The following is a 16331-nucleotide window of genomic DNA, read 5'->3' as shown; positions in this document are numbered from 1 at the left end:
ACAGGCCATAGGTTTTAATATTTTGTAGGGGTAAGAGGTATTTCGTGGTGAAATACCTGGAATTGGGTGATTTGGCTCTGAAATTGTTGGTTCATGGTAGCTGCAGCAGTTGGTGTAGTCCTGGTATAGTCTGAAAAGGTTGGCTGGTTGTCTGCAATGTCTTATGGGGTGGAATTGGAAGTCTGTGGATAAATTAAGCGTTTGCAACCATTGGCAATGTTTTTTAGAATTTAAACAGAGAATGCATGAAAAAGGGTAAAAGAGGGCTTCATGGTCTTTTATAGAGAAAACAGTTAATTTTTGGTAGGGTTCACTTTCGGATGAATAGTAACGATTTTTTGGGTAAATGGGGGAAGCAGTTTTGGAGGGCCATCGCACCGCTTTTGTGGTGCGGGAAGTATTCGGGAGGGGTCACTCGATGCTATACATCATCTGAAACATAGCATTGGGGGTTGGGTGGAAAACCACTTTATCGGGCAGTTATTTTCTAGTCATCAGGCACGGCCAATATGATTATGCACCATTGGATGTGGGGGAGGAATTATCAACGGTAGTCAGGAGGTGAAGCTACATGTGGGAAAATGACGGGGGTTTAATGGGGGGCCCAGGAACTTAGTTATGGTGGTTTGGGATTAGTTTAGGGACTAATCAAGGGTTAAGTAATTGGGCTAGGCTTTAATGAGGGATTTTAGGGAGTCGGGTGAAGCCAATGCAAGATTAACTTAATTTTTACCGGGGTTAGGTAAATTAAGTGAAATTATTGGGATAAGGGGTAGCTTATATTAGCTTTTATTTAAATCTAAGGGGTTTGGATATTCTATATAGGTTTTTAATTTAATACAGGCTTAATGGGTTTTGGGGGAATTTACATAATAAATTGAGTTTAATTAATATGAAAGTGATGGCAGAGTGGGTTTTCCTAAGTAAAAAAGGGTAAAGTGTATGCAATTACGCGTTTTGATTTATACTTAAGATAAAAGCTTTTGGTGCATCTTTTGTGCGAAAGGGTTTTACATAGGGGTGAGTCACTTTTCCTAGGAAAAAGGTGTTTAAACCTTAGGAAAACGGGTTTTCTTAGGTTAATGAGGGGAAATGGATTTTTATGAAGGGGGAATGTGTTTTTATGAAGGGGGTTCTAGTACTTGCACCCCTAAAGTCATTAAGCTGAGGGTCCTGTCCCTCCAAAAGTCAAAGAAATTCTTTGAGCCTTTTTGACTTGTAGGTTTCAAGTACTAGAACTTATTTATGGGCAGTTAGTGAAGTAAAAGGGTGAAATGAATAAGGGGGTGTTAAATAAACCATATTGTGAACCATTGTCTTTGCTTTGTTTACTGCTTATGCTCATTTTAAAGATGCATTTAAAACTATGACATAAATTATTTTGTGTAATCACATGATATTTTTGCAACCTTTCTACTACTTACCCATTTACTCACCCTACCATTTTTTCTTCATTTTATTTGGGTGCATTTAGGCTAGCAAACCCTTATCAATATTTTCTTTTCTTTTACAAAGTAAACTATCTAATTCTAACCTTATCACATCCAAGGGCTCAAATTAAACTAATGAGCTCATTTTATTTACTCTACCTATCTAATGATCTACCAAGATTACACTGTTTGGTCAGATTTTATTCACTAGCTATAAACATAAAATTCAAAGCATGGTATAATCAAGATTAAACAGTTTGATTACCATGGATTGTGGCATGAGTAATAAGCTGCACACAATCATTATTATGCATAAAAGTAAATAGCAGTGGCATTTTGACTTGCACACTTTCATGGTCTCTTTTTGTCTTTTGGGGTTTATATATCTTTCCTTTTTTTTACCTTTTCTTATTATTTTGTCCTTTGATTATTCTTTTAAGACATACCCTCTTTACATTTCTTTATTTTTTAATATGGAAAACATTTGCAGAAAGCAAAGGTATGTACAATATTACAAGGTTTCACCTTAGTCATTCAAAATTATGACTCCTATTGGTATAGGAACCTAACAGTGGATCCACTTGGGGATTGCATTTTCTATTGAAATGTTAAGAACTTTGTAGATCAGTAGCCTTTGAATTGCTATTGATGTTACCTTGCAAAATTTTCCTCTGTGCTTCTACATTATTAATACTTATGACAGTGAATCTTTCAAAGCTTAGGGCCTTCTCTTCAGGCTTCAACTTAAAAAAATCACCATCCAATCCAATCTAGACTTTTTGAAAATAAAATATGCTCTAATGTAAACTAAAAATTAGTAACCATGATCAAAATAGTGTTTTAGCATTTGACCATTCACTGGCCCACCTTCTACTTCTGTACCATCCATTTCTCTTAGGAAGAAAGCATTATTACCTCTGAAAGCATAAATGACATATCAGCCTTTCCATAGGAAATCAAATATCCCATGTTTACCTTTGTCTTCCCTCCTTGAATCCCACTTGAGCACCTTGTCACCAAGGTAGAAATCTTCAACCTTGGTTCTCTTATCAAAAATACTTTTAATCCTTTCTTGCACAACTTGAGACCTAATATAGACTTCTTCCTTGGTTTGTTGAAGATGAATTGTTTGTTTGATTCTTCTTTGGATACTATTTGGTTCAACTTGCATTTCTTGAAGAAACTTCATCACTGGTGTTCCCAAGAAAGATGGAAAAACAACTTCTATCTCATAAACTAGTTGATAGGGAGGAGTACCAATTGATTTCTTAATGGTTAGTCTGTCTACCCATAAGGCATTGACTAGCTTTTTATTCCATGTTTTCTTATTGTCCTCTAACAACTTTCTGATGATGTTTACCAAACTTTTGTTTGAGGATTCTGCTGGTCCATTTCCTTGAGGATAATAGGCTGTGGAATGGCCCAGGGTTATATGATACTTGTTGCAGAAATCTATATTTTTTTTGGATTTAAAGGCTGCTACATTATCAGTAATGAGCTTAGTTAGACATCCAAATCTTGATAGAATATTGGTTTCAAGGAAGATTATGGTAATAGTGTCTATGGCTTGCCTTGAAGGTATGGCCTCTATCCATTTTGTGAAATAGTCTGTGGCTATGAGGATCCATTTATGTTGGACAGAGGGGGGTGGGTGAATTTCACCAATGAAGTCTAAACCCCATTGTTGAAAAGGTGTTTTGTTAGAGATTGGCTTGAGAGGTAAAGGTAAAAGATTTTTCTTCCCCTCAAAAATTTGGCATTTGTGACAAGAGGTCACATATTTCTTGACATCAGAAAACAGGGTAGGCCAGTAGAAACCAACTCTAAGGATCTTATCTGTAGTGGTCTTCTAGTAAAGGTGTCATCCACAGTCACCTGCATGAAACTCTTGCAAAACTCTGTCAGAATCATCTTTTAATAATAAATTGATAAGAATGCCTCCATGATCTCTCCAAAACAAAGCATTGTCTAATATACAAAATTTTAAGGATTTCATCATTAAAAACCTACTATTAGTTCTAGATAATTCGGGAGAAGCTTGTAAGTTTTGTAAAACATAAATAATATCATCATACCAAGGTGATTCAATAAAGGCCTGGCTAATTAGTGGAGTCACCATCTCCTCTCCATCATCTATTGCTACAATAAAGTTTATATCCAAGGCCTAACAGTTTAATTCAGCCATGAGTTTGGCTAAACCTTGGCCCTTGATTAACTTAGTTGGTTTGATTTCTATATCATAGTCTAAAATAGTAGCAATCCACTTTCCCCTCTTTCCATCTAGACCTTCCCGAGTTAGGATGTCTTTGACTACTAAATTTGGAACGTAGGCCACTATATGAGAATATAAAATGTATGCCCTGAAATCCTTAATGGCTTTGACTAAAGCCAATGCTTGTTTTTCCATTATATTGTATTTTAAGGGGGCATCTCTCAGGGCTTTGCTAAAGAAAGCAATAAGTTTTTCATAGCCCTGATCATTTTTCTGCAATAGAACTGTAGCTATTGTGTGCTCCGAAGCAAAGGAAAATACGATGAAATCTCTGTCAAATTTTGGTTTGGTTAACATAGGTGCTTTGGTTAATGCCATTTTAATTTATTCAAAGGATTTCTTAGCCTCAACAGTCCATTTTATGGTCGAATCATTTTTTAGCATATTGTTCAGTGATCTAATTAATTCTGCTAAATTAGAAATAAATTTTTTAAGAAAAATAATTTTCCCTAAGAAAGCTTGCAATTCTCTAATGTTCCTGGGATGTTGTATCTGTAAGATGGCTTCTATTCTTGCAGGGTCTATTTGGATACCATATTTTGAAATTATATGACCTAATAACTTTCCTTCTTCTAACCCAAACAAAGACTTCTTGGGGTTTAAGGAAATTCCATATTTCCTGCATTTAATAAAGACTTGCCTTAGATGATCCAAATGTTGATTGTCAGATTTTGAAAATACAGTAATGTCATCTAGATATATCATAAGGAAATCATGAATTTCTTTTGCAAAGGCTATATCCATAGCCCTCTAGAAAGTGGCTCCTGCATTCATTAGTCCAAAAGGCATTTTCACATACATGAATGTGCCCCAAGGAGTAGTAAAGGCAGTTTTGGCTTGGTCATCAGGATGAACTAAGATCTGATTGTAACCAGAAAACCCATCCAATAATGAGATTCTAGTTGCTCCAACTACTCTTTGTAAAATGTGGTCCATTTTGGGGAGAGGGTAATTGTCTTTTAGTGACACTTTGTTGAGGTTTCTGAGATCCACACAGAGTCTGATCTCACTAGTTTTCTTCCTAGTTGGCATTTTGAGACTCAATCAGAAAATCTGATTGGTGCAATTATTTTGGCATCATACATCCTCTGAATTTCCTTTTCAACTGTAGGCAACAAGACAGGATTAATCCTTCTAAGTTTTTGTTTGAAAGGCTTTTGATTATCTTTTATAGGAATGGTGTGTTATATGATGTTGGTGTCATAGGATTTGAGGTCCTCATAACTCCAAGCGAAAACATCTTGAAATTATTTTAATAATTCAATGTATTTCACTTTTTCAGATGGAGGTAATGATTTCAAAAGTTTGATCAATTTTGGATTTTCATCAGTGCCTATATTACACTCCTTTGTATCAGATTTCAAAGGTTCCATTTTAGGTTTCCTAGGATCATCATTTGAATCAAACAAATCTTCCAAATGGGTTAATCCCTTAGGTAAGAAATTATCTTTGATATTAATTACTTCAGTTTCTTCATTAATTATTTCATCAATCTCAACCTTGCTCTAGGTTTTCTACATCTGACTTAGTAAATTTAGTAGGATGAAATCTATCTATTTCTTCACCTTCTATCTGATTTAGTTCTATCTCATCTTTAATGTTATGATCTATTGATGTGTTAGTATCTATATTTCTATTTACAAACTCCTCTTCCGAGATTAAAAAGTTATTTATCTACTTGTCATCGGAGAATATTTCCCAGTTCTTCAAAGTATCTAGAATTCCAGGTCTGTGCCTAACTTCAACAGTGTACTAATGGTTAGGTTGAAAGGGTAACTTGCAAGTGCTGGCAAACATTGCTAAACTATGAGCCTGCATACTGTGTTTTCTAGGAATTACTGCAAGCCTTGCTCCTAAGAAAGTGTTAAGTATTTCTACAATGGTTCCTCTATAACAACATAATCTAGGGTCCTTTGTCATATATATAGCATCAATCTGTTTTACAACTAGTTTAGAGTCTCCCATGATAGAAATTCTTTTAGCTCCTAGATTCCTAACTAATTTAAGACCTAAAATTAGTGCTTCATACTCGACCATATTGTTAGTACATTTAAGATTCAGTCTGTATGCATGGCCTTCTGAGTGATTATTCTCCAGATTATATATCCATACTCCTACTCCTGCTCCAAACTTATCGACTGACCCATCAAACTCAAGATGACATAATATCTCGTGCTCATAATTTTCATCATCTGGTGCAACAAACTTTTCCTTATTTATAGCAATTTGGCCACATAGTTTATTGGAAAGTTCTAAAGTTTGGTTAGTTTCATTTTGAATAGAAACTACAATTTCTTTTGGTTATGTATCAATATTGTCTAAAATAGTTTCTTGTGTTTGATCAGCATTATACAAGATAAAGGAATCAATGTCTAAATGTATAGAGTAGATAGGAAAGTTTTGAGGCTGATCCTGGCTACTCACCATGTATTTCATTAAGGTTTCTTGGTACAACTTCTTAGGTTGTCCAAAAATAGAGATTGTTGCATATGACATATCAAGTTGTAAAGATCCCTGAAGTTTGGCTCCCCATGATCTGGATAACAACATGCCATACTTTGGTGGGATGTCAGCAACCACAATATCCATAAGGATGCTTTTGGTAGGATATTAAACTAAGGTAACACACAGGTCTTTAATCAATCCTAGACACTTTACTTTACTTGAGTCAAATGAGAATAAGTCCTTGTAAGGCCTTGTAATGTCTAGGTTTAATTTCTCCATTACTGATTTGGGGATTAAGTTGTGGAAGGCCCTAGAATCCAACATTGCATTGTGTAATATTTTATCATGGATACTAAGGCTAATGTAGAAATGTGGTACTCCTCCTTCTAGTGGTTTTCCATTGACATCTGGACCAAATATAAGTTCTGGTTGGTCATCAAACAAGTTGAATGAATCCTCATTTTCAACAATGTTTAAAGTCTGGTTTATCTATGAATTATAGGTTTAGTTCTTGATTAGTTCTGTTAAAGGGACTAAAATCTTTAGCTTAGCTACCTTTGCTCCCAAATTGAATGGCACAGAGGCTTTCTCTGTTTGAGGGTTTTGAATTTTCACATCAAATATTTGAGTAGGATGGCATTTTTTTCCTTTATTGGGAACCTCTTTATGTGGGTTTTCAAATCTAGTGTTTTGAGGTTTGTCCACTGGTTCTTTAGGGGGAATTGAAGTGGATGGCTGAGCATCAGAAGGTTGATTAGGGGTTATATCTACAATAGTGGGGCCAGAAGGATTCTGGTTCTGCCTAGGGAGAATTTGGAGGATCTTTGAAACAGGGGCTTCTTTTATTTTCTTAGGTTGATTTTGCACTATTTTCTTGGTTTGGTCAAGGATATCAGAGTTCTTTTTACTCAGGTTATACTGTTTATGCACTTCAAATATGGCAAAATCATAACTTCGTTTATAATCAAATAACTCTCCAGATTGGATTTGCAATTGCTGCAGCATATGCAATTCCTGCTCATCTTGGGTTAGAAAAACAGTATCCTCATCATCTAATCCCATTAAATTGATCTGTGTGTCTTGTTCTGGGTCTTCAGGACGGGATGTTTCTACATAATTTTCTTGAAAAGCAGGCCTAATGTTCTGATCCGGTACATTTTTCCCAATGTTCTGATTTTGGTTTTTTCTAAAGTTCAGGTTTCTAACTGAAGGTGCTTGTTGATTATTCCATTGGGGTTTCCTTTCTATGTTATCTATTCTATCCATTAGTCTTTCCATAATTTTGGCTAAACTATCTATTTTGATGTCTAATGGTGAAGCTTCATCTTTAGCAGTTCCCCTCTTTTCATTTCTAACTCTGGATCCTTTAGCTAACAAATTAGCTTCAGCACTAACAGCTACAAAGGAAAGCTCTGCATTTGGCAATTGGTGGGGTCGACCCTCATGATTCCATGTTTGCAAATTTTGAAATGGGAAAATGTAAACCTCCCCTTTCAGACCATCTTTCATTTCAGGTGCAAATATTTTTGAATGGGCAAGGCATACACAAAACTGTCATTGATGAAGGTGCCTCAACCTGTGTCATGTCGGCTTCATGTTGGATCACTTTGGGTTCTCCAACCCTCTCCCTACCATCGAATTCCCTCAAAGCTTTTGACAACCACATGTTCATTCCAAAAAGTTATCTTGCCAACTACCCCATCACTTTGAGTGGGAAAGTGGTAACAGTGGATATCAAAGTCGTGGATCAAAAACTCGACTATAATCTACTGTTTGGTTGCAATTGGACTTACGCGATGACTTCCATTGTGTCTATTGTCTTTCATATCATCCTGTTTCTATTGGATGGAAGGATAGTCATAGTGGACCAGCTGTCCTTTTGAACTCCAGATTACTCCCCGTTACCTAGCAGCTTCATACCCTTAGTGGGTGGTGTACCTGATTCTTACGTCAGTATCAGTACTAGTCTATTGAGGGGCTCTTCCCTGATGGGTTGTTTTCCTCTCCCACTACTCGCGGTTCCACATATGGTCTCTATGGTCTCATCTATTCCTCATGAACCAACCGATCCTTGGATCCTCCCGACCCCTTTAGACATTGATGCTTACAGAGAGCAAATGCCATTTTCACCAACTAAATTGGCCTACCAAGCCATTCAATCTACATCCGAATCTCGGTCACTTTGGTCATGACCAATGGTACCACCTACTCTCCCATAAATGCTCCTTCTAACGATCTCCTCAATCAAGTCCTACCTTTGGATGAAGCTATTCGAGAGATCATCTATTTAGAAGAGAGACCTTGGGAGGACTCTCACCATCGGGTTTTGATATCTGATTTGGACACGATGCCCATACAAATCCTATCTTTTGATGCACCTGAAATCGTTCCCTCACCTTATACGACTATCCAAACTTTGGATTCGGAAGGGAACATGGGAAATATTTCAAATAAATTTCTCATTGATATTTTTGTCAAGACAAGCATCATGGAAAACATCTAGGTTGGAGTCGATTGCACTCCTGAGGAAATTACAAGCTTCACCTACCTTTTTAAGGAATTTCATGATGTATTTGCTTGGTCTTACGAGGAAATGCCTGGCATAGACCCATCTATTGTTGAGCATGAGATCAAGGTATATGACAATGCCAAGCTTATCCACCAAAGGCTTCAACCATTCCACCCCTGCAAAACTGTAGTCATCAAGACTGAGGTGGAAAAATTGTTATGTGATGGTTTCATCTACCCTGTTCCCTTAAGGGAATGGGTTTCCAATTTGGTTCCTATCGATAAGAAATAGGTTACCATCCATGTTTGTGTCAACTATCGAGACTTGAATGCTGCGTTTCCAAAGGATAATTATCCAACACCATTCATCAACCAAATATTTAATGACTGTGCCGGTTGTGAATCCTTCTCATTCATGGATGGTTTCTCAGGTTATAACCAGATCGCCGTAAAACTGACTGACCAGCACAAAACCACCTTCATTTTCCCTTGGGGAATCTTTGCGTATCGAAAACTCCTAATCGGTTTAAGGAATACTGGAGCAAAATTTCAACAGGCCATGGACTACGCATTCCATGATATCAAACATATTGTTCAAGCTTACTTGGATAACTTCCCATCCCATTCAAGAAGCAAGCTCAACACCTAGTTCATTTACAAGCAATTTTTCTTAGGTGCAGGTTCTATAACATACGTATGAATCCACATAAATGTGTTTTCTTTGTCGAGTCTAGATGCCTACTTGTTTTCATTATCTCTAAGTATGGGATGAGGGTTGATCCCAATAAGGTAAAGGAAATTACTCAATTTCCTGAACCGCGATCCATTTTCTAGCTCCAACATTTGCAAGGGAAAGAAAACTTCTTACGACGGTTCATCGTAAATTATGCCGAGTTAACGAAAGGCTTTATGCACCTACTCAAGAAGGGAGTACCATACTTGTGGGATGATCAAGCCCAATGATCATTTGATGCCTTGAAAAAGGAACTTATATCAGCCCCACTTCTTAGTGCTCCCAATTATGGATGCGACTTTCTCCTCTACTTGGCAACCTCGCCATCCTCCCTTGGAATGGTCTTGGTTCAAACTCATGATGATCTGAGTGAGCATGTGATCTATTATCTGTCAAAAGGCCTGGCTAGGCTCGAACTCAAATATTCACATGTGGAAAAGTTGTCCTTGGAAGTTGTCTTTGTTGTCAATCGATTCCGACATTACATACTACCACGACAGACTACCATCATCGCTTTGGAGAATCCCATGAGACACATTTTGTCTCGTCAAGTCATTGGAGGAAAATATTCCAAATGGATAGTTATCCTCCAACAATTTGATTTGGTTTTCACCACTGCCAAGGTGAAAAAATCCTTAGTCTTCATCAAACTTTTGTCGAATCTTCCCATTGTTGATCCCAAAGAGATAGCCCATGATCCTCTCCCGGATGACGATGTCGATCTGATCAACTCTACTGACCCTTAGTATGGTGACATTCTTGTCTACCTCCAAGCACAACATTTCCACCCTGAACTATCGTCAGGTGACCATCGTCACATCCACCACCAAGCGCAACACTATTTAGTGCTAAATGATACTTTATATCGTCGTGGCACTGATACTGTTCTTCGACGTTGCCTCACTCATGAAGAGGCGGAACACGTTTTAAATGACTGCCATGATGGGGAATGTGGCGCTCATATTTCTAGCATGTCTACTGTTGAGAAAATTTTATGTGCAGGGTACTACTGGCCAACCTTGTTCAAAGATTGTAACAAGGCTATCTGGTCATGCCACCCTTGTCAAGTGTTTACAAAGAAAATGTGCGCTCGTCTGGCCCTACTACACTTGGTCATCTCTGCCAGCCCTTTTTCCAAATGGGGTATTGACTTCGTCACATGCAACCCCACTTCCTCTGCCAAACACAACTACATTATTGTAGTTGTGGACTATTTCACGAAATGCGTCGAAGCCCTTCCCACTTTTTGGGCTGATGGAGAAACCGCGGCGCTATTCCTGTTCAATCAGGTTATCTGTCGCTTCAATGTGCCCCACATGATCATTACAGACCATGGGTCTCATTTTCAAAATTACATGATGTCAGACTTAACATCGTTGCTCGGTTTTTGCCAAGACCAATTGTCCTCCTACTACCCCCAAGCTAATGGCCAAGTAGAATTTGTTAATGGCATCTTAAAGACCATGATCCACAGGTTAGTAGGTAATCACCACAGAAACTTTTAGGGGCTAATATTCATGGGTGGGCTAATTTTCCATGATTTTTCCAAAAAAAAGATTTGTCATTTTCCATTTTTTTCTAAAAATGGTTTGCCCAAATTTTACAATATAAAATTATTTTACCTTAAAAATCACCAACATTCTATAAAGTGTATATATAAAATCATTATAAATTTGAATAATTTTACAAATACATCAATAAAAATTTTATAGTTTGCATATTAGCGACTAGTGATATTCGCCATTGTTTTTAAACTTCAAGATAATTTTCCATCCTTAATATTTTCCCTGGTAATCACAAAACCCACTAGCATCGAATGTTATATCTTGCACTATGGGCATACCAAACTTCAGTAAAAAAAGCTACAGGCTTTACACCATTTCAAGTAGCTTATGGCCTCGAAGCCGTTTTACCTATCAAATGTCAGATTCCTTCCTTACAAATTGTTGTTGAACTCTTTCCCGACACCACTGCCAAAGAAGAGTGTCTACTATACCTCAATCAACTGGATGAAACCTATCAAGATGTCGAATTGGCACTCAAAGCCCACAAGTGTCAGGTCAAAGCCCAGTATGACAAAAATGTCAAGCCTCATTCTTACTAAGAGGGAGATCTTGTTTTACTCTATTAACAAAAGCATGACCTCTTGGGGGTAGGAACACTTCAACCCTTATGGCTCAATCCATATGTCATCACCAAGGCCCTCTCAAAAGGGGCATATGAACTTTAGGACTGGGAAGGAATCCCACTCGATGATCCCCAAAACGGGCTCTATCTAAAAAAGTATTATGCCTAGTATTGCACTACGCATGTGCTTTGTAATTCTATGTATTTATAAGTTTTGTTTTTTTTTTTATGTGACTACATTTCTTTTGGTATTTTTTGAGTAGTTGTCTCATACATATTTCTCGTTGTGCATATGTCTTCGTTACCCTTAGCATACGTAGGATACACATATGGTGTCAGTTTTCACACAGGGCACGTTGCATTAGTTGCTTGGGTCATTTACACACCTTAGTCGGAACTGCTTTGTTCCGGGGGAGTCTTTCTTGGTACTACCACCAACAATATCACTGAGAATATGTCTCTAATTTCACTTCTCAATAAAGTGTCATCTCAGGACATCTCCAATCTAGTGGTCAGGTTAGAGTCTCAGCTTATCATTATGCAGTTGACAAATCATTATCACATTCGTAATCCAATCTTGTTACATCATTATTTAAGGGTACGACTCCTGGAACGTCAATTTGAGTTTATCACATATGAACACATTCCTCAAGAATTTAATACAATTGTTGATTCATTGGAAAACTATGTGTTAGATTGACATCTGTCTCATTTATTATAGAAACATGTATGAAAGTAAATATTTACACAGTTAAAAATTTAGAAAAAACACTTAAAAAAATTTTACATCATAAAATACCAAAATATATATATATATATATATATCGAATCCAGTCTTTTACGTCAGAAAATTCCCCAAAACTTGGGTGTTTTTAAGTACAAAATGGCTACTAAGACTCACTATAAACACCCGCTAGATATACCATGTTCCTGATAATAGAGCCTACTGCTCATGAAAAAATAAGACAACTCTAGCTATCCTCCGAAGAGGAACCAGAAACCACTTAGGCACACCAATAGTGTGTCACTGCATGTGAGCTCGAATATCCCTCATAGGAAGGGAATAACACCCATACTCAGACCTTCGAGGTTCCTTAGAACCTCGTGGAGACTCTGAGCATCTCCCCCACCTTCGGATAGCTAGCTCCCTCGCTTGCAGGTCGCACCGGTGCCACATTTGTATCAAGAAAAAATATTCATGTTAGTACTTGGTCACCCATAAAATAAACAAAGACATTACGTAAACATTCAAAAGCTCAAAAATACTTTAACTACTCTTAAAAACCTTCTTACCTTGAGGCCCCTAGTTTGTACAAGGCGTTAGTATCAAGTTAGGATCACCTGTAATTTCCATGCCCTCATAGGCATAGTCATTTATCATCACGATTTGACCACTGATCCATTCAAAGAAATCTTCTTAGAAAAAATGCCGAATGGATCCCCCTCTAGTGTGAGGATTGAGAGATGCCCATCGCCTCTACCTAGGCTCTCTCAGATCAAGTGGACCTAAACTCGGTCGCATAACTAGAACCCTCTCAAGTATAAAGGATACAATGAGAGTATCGTACCCAATATTTTTTTTTGTCAGAGTCTTACATGTAGTCAACTCTGCCTTCAACTGACGAAGAACCACCTCAAACCAGTTGAAGATCTATGGTTGGACACAATCAATGGGAAGCAATAGTTGGGCAGTTGTCACAACATGGGGACTCGTAGACCCCACCAAGAACATAATCAGCCATAATATGACCCTCAAAAAACCTAGATCTAATCTGCTCTATAGGGACCCTATTGCTCACAAGTCCACTCTCAGGGATATAATAAGCTCGGATCAGCTCTAAGGTGGATCGGGGATCGGGCCTACCGTCAATCAAGTTTTCTCGTGCTCCTCTGCATGACAAACCAGTCAAAAAATATATGTCATCTCTATCGATTACAAGCTCATCGTCCCCGATCTTGAACAACCCTTGGTGTTCATCCCAACGCTGAATGATCCAGCTTAAAAGTTCCTCCTGACCTTTCATCAGGTCAAGCTGTGCATATTTCATCAAACCACATCAGTACAATGCAAGTATACAAGCTTGATCATTTCACATAAGTAATTCATGTCGATCATGGGCCTGTTCTCTCCATAAACTAGTCATGATTGATCAAAACCTACACAAATCAACCCAAAAATTAGTGCAAATGGCAAAAATTCTTGGGAAATCACTTGTTGGGGTTTTAGAATGCACCCTCATGCATTAACACCCCCCTTTATGGAAATCAGGGTGGACTAATGCCCTCCTCCGGGTTGTGAAGGGCGTTTAACGCTCCCTCTAGGCCTAAAAGGGGGTGTTAGCCGCATTTAATGACCTAGGGATTCCCCAAAGTCTAAAAATCCACCCCCAATGTAGCTAAAAAAGGTTAAATAATGTAGGATAAGGGTTTTGGCATCTACCTAGGACAGACGGCAAGTCGAATGGTCGCCTAGATTTCCCACAATCATTCGTGGAAGATCTACTCCTCTTTGGCTCCAAAACACTCTCACAGCACTAAAATGATGCAAATGGTGAAAGTGGAGGGGCAAAAACTCCCTTATAGTCACTCTGGAAGTATGACTTGTCTTAATTAAAGTCATTAAAGTAGAAGTAGTTCATTTCCTATGATATTTATCAAACACTGTATCCACATATTGTCATAAATTACTCAAGTTTTGATGAAAGGATTTTCAGGGCTGAAGTGCAGAAATGACTGTGTTCAATTCTCAATGAGATCTTTCTTTTATGGGATATTTTCTTGCTCTTGAACTGAAAAATCCCCATTTTTTTCATCATCGGGCTCATTAAACTCCTATGACGATGATATGAGCACTTTCTTTTTTGGGAATCTTTTGCTCTTAAATTGAAAAAACCCTGAATTTTTCACTTCTTTGGGCTTGTTAAATCTATGAAGAAGGAATGAGCAGTTATTTTAGCTCTTTCTCCTTGCTCATTAAACTGAAAAAGATACCTTGAGTTTTATTCATTTGACTCATTAAAATTTGATGAAGATCAATTGAGTTTGTCGTCATGTGACTCATTAAAATTTCATGACGAATATCGAGTTTACTCTGTCTCTTCATACTTGTAACAAAATGAGGCAAACATCTATTGAGCGTAGGTTTATCTCTTTATCTGAACTTGATAGATTAACTTAAAAAAAAGGAACCTTTTCGGGTATACTATTAAACCTTTGTCGCACCTGGTTAAAACTATGACAAAGGAACCACCCTGGAGTCACTCTTTACGATCTTTTCAGACTCTCGAAATATGAAAAGACCACCGAGTTTACCCGTATGGACTCATTAAATTAAACAAATGGGGAATGGAATCGCTCTTTCTGATCTTTTCATACTCTTGAAATATGAAAATACCAATGAGTTTACCCTCTAAAATCACTAAATTAATCAGATGGGGAAAATGGACAATACAATTGCTTTGTGTCAGTATTTTGAAAAGAGATTTTCGGCAACAGTCGCTCCCTTGAACCTGGCACTCCCTCAGCAAAACCTTCCTTGTGCCGGCCTCTTAATATGAACCTTACCATCCTATGAGTTTATCCTATATACCCTGATGTTCTTGCATCTCTGTATCCTAACACTCTTTGGTGTTCACGAGTCTAGTGCTACATGGTTAAAACCTTTGTGTTGTGCCTTCTATTATTCAAAGGAAAACCTTTATCTTCTATTTCCTCCATCAAACCATCAAGGATATTCTTCCATCATGCCCTTTGTCATTTTTACCCAATGTTCAAACTATTCTTCAAAAAGCAATCATTCTTGCCCTGTTTCATGTCGACTGATGTAGGACACATTATTGCCTACCTTTCGACAGGTCTCTTCCTATCGACTTCAATACTTTATCTAGGAAGCAGACCCAGAAACACTTCAGTGCCTTGGAACTTGAAGACATTAGTGGTAGGTTACCTTTTGTTTGGTCAGGGGTTTTCATTATTGGTTCCTAGTTAAACAATTCTATGATTGTTCGATGACAAAAACATTGTTCACACTCGCTATTTTGTACTGTGCATCTTGGAGACCATCACCATGATCGGTGGCCATCCTCGTGTTTGTTAACAATCTTCATTATTGACTGGTAATCAGATGATTTCATACATGTTTGACCTCAATTCCTTTATTCACATGTATCGAACTATGTTGTTAAGGAGAAGCGGAAATCAAGACCTGGGTATAGGCTTACATCACTCAGCCTTGTTTCCTCTCCCAAGTTGCGTATATTATGTTTTGGAGACAGCTCCTCAGAATGATCTTATTATGACACAAGTTCCACATTGTTTTTTCAGAGGATACGATCGTCATATCTCTTTGTTGAGGAATTGCTCTAAAATAGCTACTAAGCATGGGAATTCCCGACTCAGGACATGATTTTAGTTTTTTTATATATGTGTTGTATCAGGTTTCTCGTATTCCCAAATCTCTAATCCTCTCTCTCTTTTTCCAGAAGGTAGTGATAGTTATATAAAGTATTTTGGTCATCGTCTATGCCTCTATTCTCACACTTTAGGGGGCATCTTTTATACAGGAAAATGACCTCCTCACTAGCTCAGAGGAGAAAGGCAGGATGAATGAAATACTGACCAAGTTCATAGGCCTAATTGTCAAGCTAACACTCTCCAGGAACTAGCAACCTAGTTTATAAAGCTTCCTAGCAATGCATCAAGTGCGTTAGTGCTTAGGGTAACTTTGTTTGTTTCCTCGGGAAGGGTGTTAGTTGTTGGGGTTGTGTTATATTATTTCCATGACTAGCCCACGTAGGGGTTGTTGGGGTTGTGTTAT

At 37.7% G+C, this 16331-nt stretch overlaps 1 pseudogene; it reads left to right on the top strand.

Moving 5' to 3' along the window:
- Positions 1 to 8740: 8740 nt before the first annotated feature.
- LOC149230060 (protease Do-like 9 pseudogene) overlaps positions 8741 to 16331 on the top strand; it is a 28740-nt pseudogene continuing 21149 nt past the window's right edge.

The sequence above is a fragment of the Pinus tabuliformis genome, chromosome J, assembly GCF_031772625.1.
Source record: "Pinus tabuliformis cultivar Carrire ecotype Pingquan chromosome J, CPIR1, whole genome shotgun sequence".
Classification (NCBI taxonomy): domain Eukaryota; kingdom Viridiplantae; phylum Streptophyta; class Pinopsida; order Pinales; family Pinaceae; genus Pinus; species Pinus tabuliformis.
Note: the sequence above shows the minus strand (reverse complement) of the source record. Positions and strands in the feature narration are given on the sequence as shown.